The 12,738-nt window shown below is 59.4% G+C and overlaps 2 long non-coding RNA genes across 2 annotated transcripts; both read right to left on the minus strand.

Moving 5' to 3' along the window:
* Positions 1-3,882: 3,882 nt before the first annotated feature.
* LOC127028201 (uncharacterized) lies at positions 3,883-4,360 on the minus strand. Its single transcript, XR_007767978.1, has 3 exons — positions 4,347-4,360; positions 4,068-4,145; positions 3,883-3,972 (listed from the first exon to the last, which is right to left on the minus strand). It is a non-coding gene; the product is annotated as an uncharacterized LOC127028201 (long non-coding RNA).
* A 7,242-nt stretch (positions 4,361-11,602) lies between these two features.
* LOC127028202 (uncharacterized) lies at positions 11,603-12,077 on the minus strand. Its single transcript, XR_007767979.1, has 3 exons — positions 12,064-12,077; positions 11,788-11,865; positions 11,603-11,692 (listed from the first exon to the last, which is right to left on the minus strand). It is a non-coding gene; the product is annotated as an uncharacterized LOC127028202 (long non-coding RNA).
* Between the last annotated feature and the right edge of the window lie 661 nt (positions 12,078-12,738).

Consider the following 12,738-nt stretch of genomic DNA (forward strand, 5'->3'; position numbering starts at 1 on the left):
TGCGCTGGCTCCCATGTCATACGGTGTCACCCCATCTCCTGACACAGACCCCGGAGGACAATCATGAGGAATTCACGAGGGAAACCCGACCAATTGCCGTGAAAGGGGAGCTGGCAACCACGTCTTCCGTCACCTCTCACACTCAGTGGTGACTGAGGGTGCTCCCCAGTTTCCCCTTTCTGCTTTGGTCTTTTGTACAGAGACAGGCTGGGTCTTTTCTATTGCATTGACTTTAGGTGAGGTTCTCCCCTGGTTTTCATCCGTGGGGTGTACAGTGGTCAAGAGCAGAAGAAAGACATGGACCTGCTTGAGCGGGTCCAGAGCAGGGCCACAGAGGTGATGAGGGGGCTGGAGCAGGTGTCAGTAGCTGAGGTGTCTAAAGTTAGGTCCCCTGCACGCTATCAACGAGTCTGTGACAAATAGGGGGAAAAAAGACTCCAGCCCTGCTGTTCTCTCAACAGGAGGATTGCATCAACCAAAAGTCAGTCTGGCCTAGGGTGCCTTGCCTGTGGGTGAAGCCCAATTGGCCACCCCCAATTGGTGATGGCCCATCAATTAGGCCCCTCCCAGGGCCCATTAATTAGCGAGGCCCTTTGTTTGGCCTCCAGGACATTGGCTTGTCAGGCTTGTGTCCCTGGAGGTGCTCTTGAGACTGGCCAGGTCGGGCTCCCATCACCGCCTCCCGCACCGTGCGTCGGCCAGGTTTGGTGTCGCTGTCTGTTGCTGGCCATGGTTGTGGGCTCCGCCAGCCCCTCGGGGCCCCGCTGCCGGTCGGAGGAGCCCCGTGCCTGGCTCCTGCCTGCCGACACCGTGGGCACCCACGGCTGCGCCCGGGCATGGGGCGCAGCCAGTGCTGGTGCCTCGCGGGGTTTGCTCTAGGTGCCACCCGGACACTTGTGCGAGAGCTCTGTCCCTCTCTATTTGGAGAGAAACGGCTGATCCCTGTAGCTGTGTGTCGGGGGTACGTCCTCTGCAGGACATTCCTGTTTCTGAGAAAATCACCTGCCTTCAGTTCAAAAGGTGTCTGGTGTCCTCAGGCTTTCGACACTAACACTTACACGATTGCCAAAGGATGCCAAATTAATTTTGTTTCAGGAGCTCTTTCTTGCACACTTGTAAGCAAAGGAAAAGGCAGGGAGCTTAGAACCTGAATGTATTTTCATGCTAGACCTGCTGCTAGTGTGTGTCATTAGGTGAAAGACTAAAGATCCATCAGCTTTATCGTCTTCTTTTAATTTCTTTGCCAGTGTGCTGGGGGTTAAGGGTGGCTGTTTGGTCAGTGCCCCCCCAACCCCTACCCTGGCGGGGGCCGCCTTCAGCCCTTGCCGTAGGGCCCACCACGGGGCTCGGGGGGCGGGGGGCCGTTTTGGTTGGGGCTGGGCTGGAAGGCGCTGGGCTGGTTCCGCAGCAGCTGGGGAGCCGGAGCCGGGCTGGGGGGCCGCGGGGCCGTGGGGAGGGCGGGCGCGCCGGTTTTGCAGGCCGGAGCGGCGGCTGCTGGCGTTGCGTCCAGCTCTCAGGGGTGCCGGGGCGGCTGGTGTGGCTGGTGCGGCTGTCCGGGCGCGCCGGTTTTGCAGGCTGGAGCGGCGGCTGCTGGCGTTGCGTCCAGCTCTCAGGGGTGCCGGGGCGGCTGGTGTGGCTGGTGCGGCTGTCCGGGCGCGAGGGCCAGCCGCCGCTTTCCCGCTGGGCTCCTGAAGCTGCAGAGAGGCGCCTGTGGAGAGAGGAGGCCGCTGAGGCCCTCAGCTGCAGACGGGACACAGGGACTGTGCTCCACAGCACGGCCCAGAGCTGGCAAGGCTCACCACCATGGGCGGAGCTGCTGGCACGCCTTGGCCGAGGTGGACGCCTGCACCTCATGGCACCACCAAGCAGGGGGAATCCTCCGGGCAGGTTTGCTGGTCAGGAGCGGGCGCGAGGGCGCCTCTCGCTGTCTAGGGCAATCTCGTCCCCCGCGCTTTCTCGTCCTGACCTTTGCTTTGCCTCTGCCTGTCGCTCCTGGGGGCTGCTCTTGTCCGGGCAGGGCCACTTTGAGCTAACTGCTGGCTCCAGGCAGAGCGGGCTCCCGAGAGGAAGGCCCAGGACTTAAGAGGCCAATTAAAGCACCTGACAGCAGCAGAAACCTCCGCAGAGTTTTCTGGCCAACCGCTCACTCGCCACTCCACAGCAGCCTGACTAGAAAGGCTTCGTGGCCACAAGCAGCCATCGAAGGAAGCAGTGGGGGGGAAATCAATGACTCACTGTTTTCTCTTCCTCCGCCGCCGGATCACGACACAGCACAACAGTATCGCAAGTGGCAGGGAAATCAGGAGTGCTGCTGTGCCTATCATACAGTTCCTTCGCACGTCTTGAGGACAGAAGACGCTTGCGGAGCTCTGGGCATTGCTCTGGGGACTGTAAACACTTGTGGTTCTCTCGCCGACCACATCTGGAGGAGCAATTTGGAACGTTAGGCCGTCCTGTGCACCACTGGTAAGCTTGCAGCACGTTTGATATGGCCGGGAAGTTCTCTGTTTCCCCCGGAGCTGGTGCCTGGAGGCACGCTCCCACCCTTTGGGACAGTTGTCCCAGCGAACAAAACTCGGCAGGCCAGAAGGAGAGCCCGGGGGGAGCGCAGCTGCTTGACCAGTCGCTCCTTCGAGGGACACGGACACAAACCATCCCTGCAGCAGGCATGCCACCCCCAACTCTCCCTCCCGCCGGGCCAGCTCCCACACCCCGAAGGGGACGGCGTCAGGCCTCTGAGGAGACACCGGAGCCTTGTTCTCCCCTTCTGCCTTTTCTCCAGCATGGGCACTGCTTGCAGCCGCTCCCAGTTTTGGGACGCGTCTCCCACTTAGGGACCCCAGCAAGACTGCTCAGTACCTGAGTCCGTTCGAAAAAATTCATATACGCCGCCGTGGTGGTCTTCTCCGGGCTTTGACAGCGCTGCCAAAAAGCAGAGACGACAGGTAAAGCCTCAGCAGGGCTCAGGCACAGAGGATGGAGGAGGACGGGGAGGTTCCCTCGAAGCCCCTGCCCGATCTGGGAGTCAGGGCATCGCTCTGGACCTCAGCTCACGGGAGGGATCCCGCTCTGTGCTGCCCTTGGCCTTGGGCCTCTAGGGACTCTGGGATGCAGCCACCGCGGGAGGTACATTCGATTAAGAGTCCCATTTCCCATCACCTGCGGAACGTGCTGCAGATGCCTCGACCCCAAAACACTTTCAGCTTTGGCTGCTGACGTGAGGTGCAAGAGCGGGCACCGGGGGAAGAGCCTGCTGGCACACAGCAATCCTGATGGGTGACACCGGCTGAGCGGGGGACAGCAATTACCTGGCGTGCCGGTGGCTTGCATCGCCTCCGTTCCTTTGGCAGAGACTGGCAGAGAGCCACCGCTTCCTTCCGGAAACGCCTCCTTCTGCACAGCCTCTCGTTCCGACTCTTGAGAAAGCAAGCGGGACAGTTGGATCAGATGGAACCGTTCCCGTCAGGGAGATGGCATCTTCAGGAGGCAACACTTCTCAAAGACATCGATCAGGTTTAGAAAAAACGCCTGGCTTTTGGGCTGCGCCTAGTCACTGCTCCAAACCACAGCCACGCCTGAGCTGCTGGGAGCAGCTCAAATCTGCCTACCGCCATCTGCACAAAGCAGCTCTGAGCCGTACTGGTAAAAGTGGGGCAGCAGCTGCCCCTGGCGCTCGGCTTGAACCACAACTGGCAGCAGAGGCTCTGCACCGTCTCTGTGGCTCGCCACCGCCTGCAAGGTGGGAAGCCCAGCATCGCTGCTGCGAGGCTCTGATCGACCCTTCCCACTGTGCGGGCTACAGCGTGTCCCAACATGTATCTAAAACCTCCGGTCGCCGAGTCCCACGGCTAAGGCAGAGTGAAATGTACCCACCGTGTCCTCTCTCCAGTTCCTCCAGCATCTGCCTCAGGACTTCAGATGGCTCCGGGGACTTTTTTCCTCCTTCGGCTTGGGACTTTGCTCTTGGAGGACCTTAACAGAAAGTATTTGGTTCAGTTTCACATGAATACATTACAGAAACCCACTGCTCAGCCTGTGACAGCTCTCAGCAGAGACAGACTACTCACCCCTGCGATGCCAGCTGGGCTGTAACGGAGCGTCCAGCCGAGGAGCTGGAAGAGTCCTCCCTACGGGCACTTCTGTAACTAAACACGCAGAGAAGCTTCCGTCATCTATTGTGATCGACATCGGCAGAACTGAACGGCAGAAGCGGTAAGGGGATCACGCAAGGAGAGGGCACACACGTGCACGTCTCCGTCCTCACACCTGCCGAGCCGCCCGGCTGGCTGACCTTTGGGCTTTGAGCTGGCAGCTCTCAAAGGGAGGAAAAAGCCATGATGACGTACCCATGCCATCTCCCAGAGGCTCAGTCCTGGAACCCAGCCGGGAAGCTGGATCACTGTCACCCACAGGCATGGCTGCAAAGAAGCGCAGGACAGAACAGCTCCCGTGACACAGTTCCAGATACTTCTTCAGATCAGAGTGGCAGCGAGTGCAATTCAAAGACGGGATTACTCCACGGCACTCATCTCTCCCTTCCACTCAGGAGCATGGTGCAAGGAGTTTACCGCGTGCCTGCAATGGCACCATGCTGGGCAAAACGAACCACGCAGGGAGCTGCCGGGAGAAGGGCTCCCTGGAGCTCACGCCAGCTCTAAGCTCAACCCCAACAAGCCCGCTGGCTTGGCAGCCGGCACCGGGAGCAGCTCAGGCTCCGAGGGGCCGGCAAAGACAGCTTCGCCAGGCAAAGCGCCCCGAAGCACATCTCTGAGCCTGACCCGTTCCCTCTCTGCTCTTCTCCATGTCTGCGCCTTGGCCACGGAAGGAGCAACTTGCATGTCAGACGGCAAGAAGATGAAAAGGTAGATGCGCCTTCCTCCCACTGACTTACCTGTGGATTGCTCTCAGGCTCGAGGACAGGAATAGACCAAGAAGTCGGGAAAGCCGTCGACCTTGAGAGGATCTTAAGGCAAATTGCACGTGACTAAGCTGTTGCCACATTGTCAGTGGGTATTGTTTCAAGGAAAGGGACATGGAGAACGTACCTCCAGGGTGCCGCAAGGGCTCCAAACCAACGTCCAGCCGAGAAGCTGGATAACCGTTGCCACCGCCCTCATCTAGAAGCAAGCACAGATGAGAAACGTTTCCCTGGCATGTTGGGATCCACTTCTGCCTGAGTGAACTGCAGGCACCGGAAGGGGTCAGGTAACAACGTGGGAGCCAGACGTAGGTGGAGATTGCCAAAGCGGCAGAGGGGCCTGGTGACCTCTTGGCTGGCTCCTTGCAGCTCTCCACACACTCTTTCCAGGCCATGGGCAACACCCCTCGACGAGCGGATGGACCAACGTACGGCCCCTGGCGCTTTCTTACCGGGAGAGCTCTCACGCACACAGAGGAAGCCCTCGTGAAAGCACCGGAGGAAAAAAACCATCATCCATGCTCCTCGGGCAGAAGAGCCCACCGGCCTGTGAAAGGCTGCACCAGCACCACCCGCTTACCTGCTCCCCGCGCTCGCCATGGAGCAGCCCTGGCATGCAGGGCCACCAGGAGGAGGAGGAGGAGGAGGAGGTGGCGGGCAGGGGCCATGGCCCCCTGTGCTCGCACCATGCTGCTGCTGCTGCTGCTGCGCTGCTGCCTGCTGCTGCTGCTGCTGCTGCTGCAGTAGTCTGGGCGGGGGCTGAGTGGTCAGTGCTTATGACTGGCGCGGCATCGTGGGGCTCTGTGACCTCACAGCCCCGCTGTGACCTCACAGCCAGGCCGAGGCTGCGTGGGGATGGCTCTCAGGTGCTCGTGGAGGGGCACTGGAGCACGGCCAGGGGAGCTGCCCTCCCGGGTTGGTGAGCCCGTCCCGTCGGGCAGCTCCGTCCAAGGGCTGGGACACAGTCCCACCCGGGGCTGAGCCCCCAGCTCTGCCCTGTTTTCCGGGCACTGTCAGAGGGGCGGTGAGGAGCTCTCAGTCCCCCAGAACGGCAGGAAACCACAGCCAAGGGAGTGCTGACCTCCTCGGGTGCTGTTACCAACAGCTCAGGAGGCTGAAGAGGGAGTGATTTCAGTGTCGAGACAAGTGCAAGATCCCCTCCTGGAGGCAGCTGGCAGGCTGGAGCCCAGTTTGGCACCTTGGGGACCCCAGGCTAACGAGTCACTTTTGTTTCACGGGAAAGATGAAGCCTTTACTTTTCCATTTCTTCTTCATGTGAAATTGAAGGGAATCCTTTCTGTCAGGGTCCTCAAAGAGCAAAGTCAATCAATAAAACAGAAAAAATAGTCTCTTAAATTATTTGACATGCAAAAGGAAGCCTCGAGAGAGCAGCTGGTGGGTATAGGCTGCCCGACCAACCCAGTGGCCTTCGCTGATGGAGTGACTACATCAGTGGACGAGGGAAGAGCTACCCATGTCATCTGTCTGGACTTCTGTAAGGCCTTTGACACAGTCCCCCCAACATCCTCCTCTCTCAGTTGGACCTGATGGACGGACTGTTCGGTGGATAAGGAAGTGGTCGGATGGTCGCATCCAGAGGGTAGTGCTCAACGGCTCGATGCGCGGACGGAGATCGGTGACGAGCGGTGTCCCTCAGGGGACCAGTACTGTTTAATATCTTCATCAACGACATAGACAGGGGCATCGAGTGCACCCTCAGCAAGTTTGCAGGAGACACCAAGCTGAGTGGTGCGGTTGACAGCACGCCCGAGGGACGGGATGCCATCCAGAGGAGCTGGACAAGCTCGAGAAGCGGGCCCACGTGAACCTCGTGAGGTTCAACAAGGCCAAGTGCAAGGTCCTGCACCTGGGTCGCGGCAAGCCCCGGTATCAATACAGGCTGGGGATGAAGGGATTGAGAGCAGCCCTGCCGAGAAGGACTCGGGGAGTACTGGTGGACGAAAAGCTGGACGTGAGCCGGCAACGTGCGCTCGCTGCCCAGAACGCCACCCGTATCCTGGGCTGCATCAAAAGCAGCGTGGCCAGCAGGTCGAGGGAGGGGATTCTGCCCCTCTACTCCGCTCTGGTGAGACCTTCTCCTGGGAAGAAAAGCAGAGCGAGCTGCGGTTGTTCAGCCTGGAGAAGAGAAGGCTCCGGGGAGACCTGATTGCAGCCTTTCAGTACGTAAAGGGGCTTATAAGAAAGATGGGGACCGAGTTTTTAGTAGGGCCTGTTGCAACAGGACAAGGGGTAATGGTTTTAAACTAGAAGAGGGTAGATTCAGACTAGCTATAAGCAGGACATTTTTTTGCGCTGAGGGTGGTGAAACACTGGCACAGGTTGCCCAGAGAGGTGGCAGATGCCCGTCCCTGGAAGCATTCAAGGTCAGGTTGGACGGGGCTCTGAGCAACGTGATCTAGTTGAAGATGGCCCTGCTCATGGCAGGGGGGTTGGACTAGATGACCTTTAAAGGTCCTCCCAATGCAAACCATTCTATGATTCTATGGTTCAAGGTGCTGGAGCACTGACTGCAAAGAGCGAGTCAATCTGAGTGTGAACTATGTGTTAGGATAAGTCAAGTGGCTTTTGCCCCTGAAAGCATGTGGCAGAGGAAGAAGGAATTGGTCGGAGTGGTTTTGGGTGGAGTGGAGCAGAAGTTCCATTAACTTGAGTGCCCGAGAGTGCCTGGTCTCTCCGCTACCACAAACTGAATCAAAAGGAAGGACTTGCCTGGTTGTGCCAACTCGTTGTGTTCGAGCATCTCCCCAGTCTCACAGCCCTAACCTGCGCTGGCTCCCATGTCATACGGTGTCACCCCATCTCCTGACACAGACCCCGGAGGACAATCATGAGGAATTCACGAGGGAAACCCGACCAATTGCCGTGAAAGGGGAGCTGGCAACCACGTCTTCCGTCACCTCTCACACTCAGTGGTGACTGAGGGTGCTCCCCAGTTTCCCCTTTCTGCTTTGGTCTTTTGTACAGAGACAGGCTGGGTCTTTTCTATTGCATTGACTTTAGGTGAGGTTCTCCCCTGGTTTTCATCCGTGGGGTGTACAGTGGTCAAGAGCAGAAGAAAGACATGGACCTGCTTGAGCGGGTCCAGAGCAGGGCCACAGAGGTGATGAGGGGGCTGGAGCAGGTGTCAGTAGCTGAGGTGTCTAAAGTTAGGTCCCCTGCACGCTATCAACGAGTCTGTGACAAATAGGGGGAAAAAAGACTCCAGCCCTGCTGTTCTCTCAACAGGAGGATTGCATCAAACCAAAAGTCAGTCTGGCCTAGGGTGCCTTGCCTGTGGGTGAAGCCCAATTGGCCACCCCCAATTGGTGATGGCCCATCAATTAGGCCCCTCCCAGGGCCCATTAATTAGCGAGGCCCTTTGTTTGGCCTCCAGGACATTGGCTTGTCAGGCTTGTGTCCCTGGAGGTGCTCTTGAGACTGGCCAGGTCGGGGCTCCCATCACCGCCTCCCGCACCGTGCGTCGCCAGGTTGGTGTCGCTGTCTGTTGCTGGCCATGGTTGTGGGCTCCGCCAGCCCCTCGGGGCCCCGCTGCCGGTCGGAGGAGCCCCGTGCCTGGCTCCTGCCTGCCGACACCGTGGGCACCCACGGCTGCGCCCGGGCATGGGGCGCAGCCAGTGCTGGTGCCTCGCGGGGTTTGCTCTAGGTGCCACCCGGACACTTGTGCGAGAGCTCTGTCCCTCTCTATTTGGAGAGAAACGGCTGATCCCTGTAGCTGTGTGTCGGGGGTACGTCCTCTGCAGGACATTCCTGTTTTCTGAGAAAATCACCTGCCTTCAGTTCAAAAGGTGTCTGGTGTCCTCAGGCTTTCGACACTAACACTTACACGATTGCCAAAGGATGCCAAATTAATTTTTGTTTCAGGAGCTCTTTCTTGCACACTTGTAAGCAAAGGAAAAGGCAGGGAGCTTAGAACCTGAATGTATTTTCATGCTAGACCTGCTGCTAGTGTGTGTCATTAGGTGAAAGACTAAAGATCCATCAGCTTTATCGTCTTCTTTTTAATTTCTTTGCCAGTGTGCTGGGGGTTAAGGGTGGCTGTTTGGTCAGTGCCCCCCCAACCCCTACCCTGGCGGGGGCCGCCTTCAGCCCTTGCCGTAGGGCCCCACCACGGGCTCGGGGGGCGGGGGGGCCGTTTTGGTTGGGGCTGGGGCTGGAAGGCGCTGGGCTGGTTCCGCAGCAGCTGGGGAGCCGGAGCCGGGCTGGGGGGCCGCGGGGGCCGTGGGGCGGGGAGGGCGGGCTGCGCGCCGGTTTTGCAGGCCGGAGCGGCGGCTGCTGGCGTTGCGTCCAGCTCTCAGGGGTGCCGGGGCGGCTGGTGTGGCTGGTGCGGCTGTCCGGGCGCGCCGGTTTTGCAGGCTGGAGCGGCGGCTGCTGGCGTTGCTGTCCAGCTCTCAGGGGTGCCGGGGCGGCTGGTGTGGCTGGTGCGGCTGTCCGGGCGCGAGGGCCAGCCGCCGCTTTCCCGCTGGGCTCCTGAAGCTGCAGAGAGGCGCCTGTGGAGAGAGGAGGCCGCTGAGGCCCTCAGCTGCAGACGGGACACAGGGACTGTGCTCCACAGCACGGCCCAGAGCTGGCAAGGCTCACCACCATGGGCGGAGCTGCTGGCACGCCTTGGCCGAGGTGGACGCCTGCACCTCATGGCACCACCAAGCAGGGGGAATCCTCCGGGCAGGTTCGCTGGTCAGGAGCGGGCGCGAGGGCGCCTCTCGCTGTCTAGGGCAATCTCGTCCCCCGCGCTTTCTCGTCCTGACCTTGCTTTGCCTCTGCCTGTCGCTCCTGGGGGCTGCTCTTGTCCGGGCAGGGCCACTTTGAGCTAACGCTGGCTCCAGGCAGAGCGGGCTCCCGAGAGGAAGGCCCAGGACTTAAGAGGCCAATTAAAGCACCTGACAGCAGCAGAAACCTCCGCAGAGTTTTCTGGCCAACCGCTCACTCGCCACTCCACAGCAGCCTGACTAGAAAGGCTTCGTGGCCACAAGCAGCCATCGAAGGAAGCAGTGGGGGGGAAAATCAATGACTCACTGTTTTCTCTTCCTCCGCCGCCGGATCACGACACAGCACAACAGTATCGCAAGTGGCAGGGAAATCAGGAGTGCTGCTGTGCCTATCATACAGTTCCTTCGCACGTCTTGAGGACAGAAGACGCTTGCGGAGCTCTGGGCATTGCTCTGGGGACTGTAAACACTTGTGGTTCTCTCGCCGACCACATCTGGAGGAGCAATTTGGAACGTTAGGCCGTCCTGTGCACCACTGGTAAGCTTGCAGCACGTTTGATATGGCCGGGAAGTTCTCTGTTTCCCCCCGGAGCTGGTGCCTGGAGGCACGCTCCCACCCTTTGGGACAGGTTGTCCCAGCGAACAAAACTCGGCAGGCCAGAAGGAGAGCCCGGGGGGGAGCGCAGCTGCTTGACCAGTCGCTCCTTCGAGGGACACGGACACAAACCATCCCTGCAGCAGGCATGCCACCCCCAACTCTCCCTCCCGCCGGGCCAGCTCCCACACCCCGAGGGGACGGCGTCAGGCCCTCTGAGGAGACACCGGAGCCTTGTTCTCCCCTTCTGCCTTTTCTCCAGCATGGGCACTGCTTGCAGCCGCTCCCAGTTTTGGGACGCGTCTCCCACTTAGGGACCCCAGCAAGACTGCTCAGTACCTGAGTCCGTTCGAAAAAATTCATATACGCCGCCGTGGTGGTCTTCTCCGGGCTTTGACAGCGCTGCCAAAAAGCAGAGACGACAGGTAAAGCCTCAGCAGGGCTCAGGCACAGAGGATGGAGGAGGACGGGGAGGTTCCCTCGAAGCCCCTGCCGATCTGGGAGTCAGGGCATCGCTCTGGACCTCAGCTCACGGGAGGGATCCCGCTCTGTGCTGCCCTTGGGCCTTGGGCCTCTAGGGACTCTGGGATGCAGCCACCGCGGGAGGTACATTCGATTAAGAGTCCCATTTCCATCACCTGCGGAACGTGCTGCAGATGCCTCGACCCCAAAACACTTTCAGCTTTGGCTGCTGACGTGAGGTGCAAGAGCGGGCACCGGGGGAAGAGCCTGCTGGCACACAGCAATCCTGATGGGTGACACCGGCTGAGCGGGGACAGCAATTACCTGGCGTGCCGGTGGCTTGCATCGCCTCCGTTCTTTGGCAGAGACTGGCAGCGAGCCACGCTTCCTTCCGGAAACGCCTCCTTCTGCACAGCCTCTCGTTCCGACTCTTGAGAAAGCAAGCGGGACAGTTGGATCAGATGGAACCGTTCCCCGTCAGGGAGATGGCATCTTCAGGAGGCAACACTTCTCAAAGACATCGATCAGGTTTAGAAAAAACGCCTGGGCTTTTGGGGCTGCGCCTAGTCACTGCTCCAAACCACAGCCACGCCTGAGCTGCTGGGAGCAGCTCAAATCTGCCTACCGCCATCTGCACAAAGCAGCTCTGAGCCGTACTGGTAAAAGTGGGGCAGCAGCTGCCCCTGGCGCTCGGCTTGAACCACAACTGGCAGCAGAGGCTCTGCACCGTCTCTGTGGCTCGCCACCGCCTGCAAGGTGGGAAGCCCAGCATCGCTGCTGCGAGGCTCTGATCGACCCCTTCCCACTGTGCGGGCTACAGCGTGTCCCAACATGTATCTAAAACCTCCGGTCGCCGAGTCCCACGGCTAAGGCAGAGTGAAATGTACCCACCGTGTCCTCTCTCCAGTTCCTCCAGCATCTGCCTCAGGACTTCAGATGGCTCCGGGGACTTTTTTCCTCCTTCGGCTTGGGACTTTGCTCTTGGAGGACCTTAACAGAAAGTATTTGGTTCAGTGTCACATGAATACATTACAGAAACCCACTGCTCAGCCTGTGACAGCTCTCAGCAGAGACAGACTACTCACCCCTGCGATGCCAGCTGGGCTGTAACGGAGCGTCCAGCCGAGGAGCTGGAAGAGTCCTCCCTACGGGCACTTCTGTAACTAAACACGCAGAGAAGCTTCCGTCATCTATTGTGATCGACATCGCAGAATGACGGCAGAAGCGGTAAGGGGATCACGCAAGGAGAGGGCACACACGTGCACGTCTCCGTCCTCACACCTGCCGAGCCGCCCGGCTGGCTGACCTTTGGGCTTTGAGCTGGCAGCTCTCAAAGGGAGGAAAAAGCCATGATGACGTACCCATGCCATCTCCCAGAGGCTCAGTCCTGGAACCCAGCCGGGAAGCTGGATCACTGTCACCCACAGGCATGGCTGCAAAGAAGCGCAGGACAGAACAGCTCCCGTGACACAGTTCCAGATACTTCTTCAGATCAGAGTGGCAGCGAGTGCAATTCAAAGACGGGATTACTCCACGGCACTCATCTCTCCCTTCCACTCAGGAGCATGGTGCAAGGAGTTACCGCGTGCCTGCAATGGCACCATGCTGGGGCAAAACGAACCACGCAGGGAGCTGCCGGGAGAAGGGGCTCCCTGGAGCTCACACCAGCTCTAAGCTCAACCCCAACAAGCCCGCTGGCTTGGCAGCCGGCACCGGGAGCAGCTCAGGCTCCGAGGGGCCGGCAAAGACAGCTTCGCCAGGCAAAGCGCCCCGAAGCACATCTCTGAGCCTGACCCGTTCCCTCTCTGCTCTTCTCCATGTCTGCGCCTTGGCCACGGAAGGAGCAACTTGCATGTCAGACGGCAAGAAGATGAAAAGGTAGATGCGCCTTCCTCCCACTGACTTACCTGTGGGATTGCTCTCAGGCTCGAGGACAGGAATAGACCAAGAAGTCGGGAAGCCGTCGACCTTGAGAGGATCTTAAGGCAAATTGCACGTGACTAAGCTGTTGCCACATTGTCAGTGGGTATTGTTTC

This window comes from Gymnogyps californianus, unplaced genomic scaffold, assembly GCF_018139145.2.
Source record: "Gymnogyps californianus isolate 813 unplaced genomic scaffold, ASM1813914v2 HiC_scaffold_260, whole genome shotgun sequence".
NCBI lineage: Eukaryota > Metazoa > Chordata > Aves > Accipitriformes > Cathartidae > Gymnogyps > Gymnogyps californianus.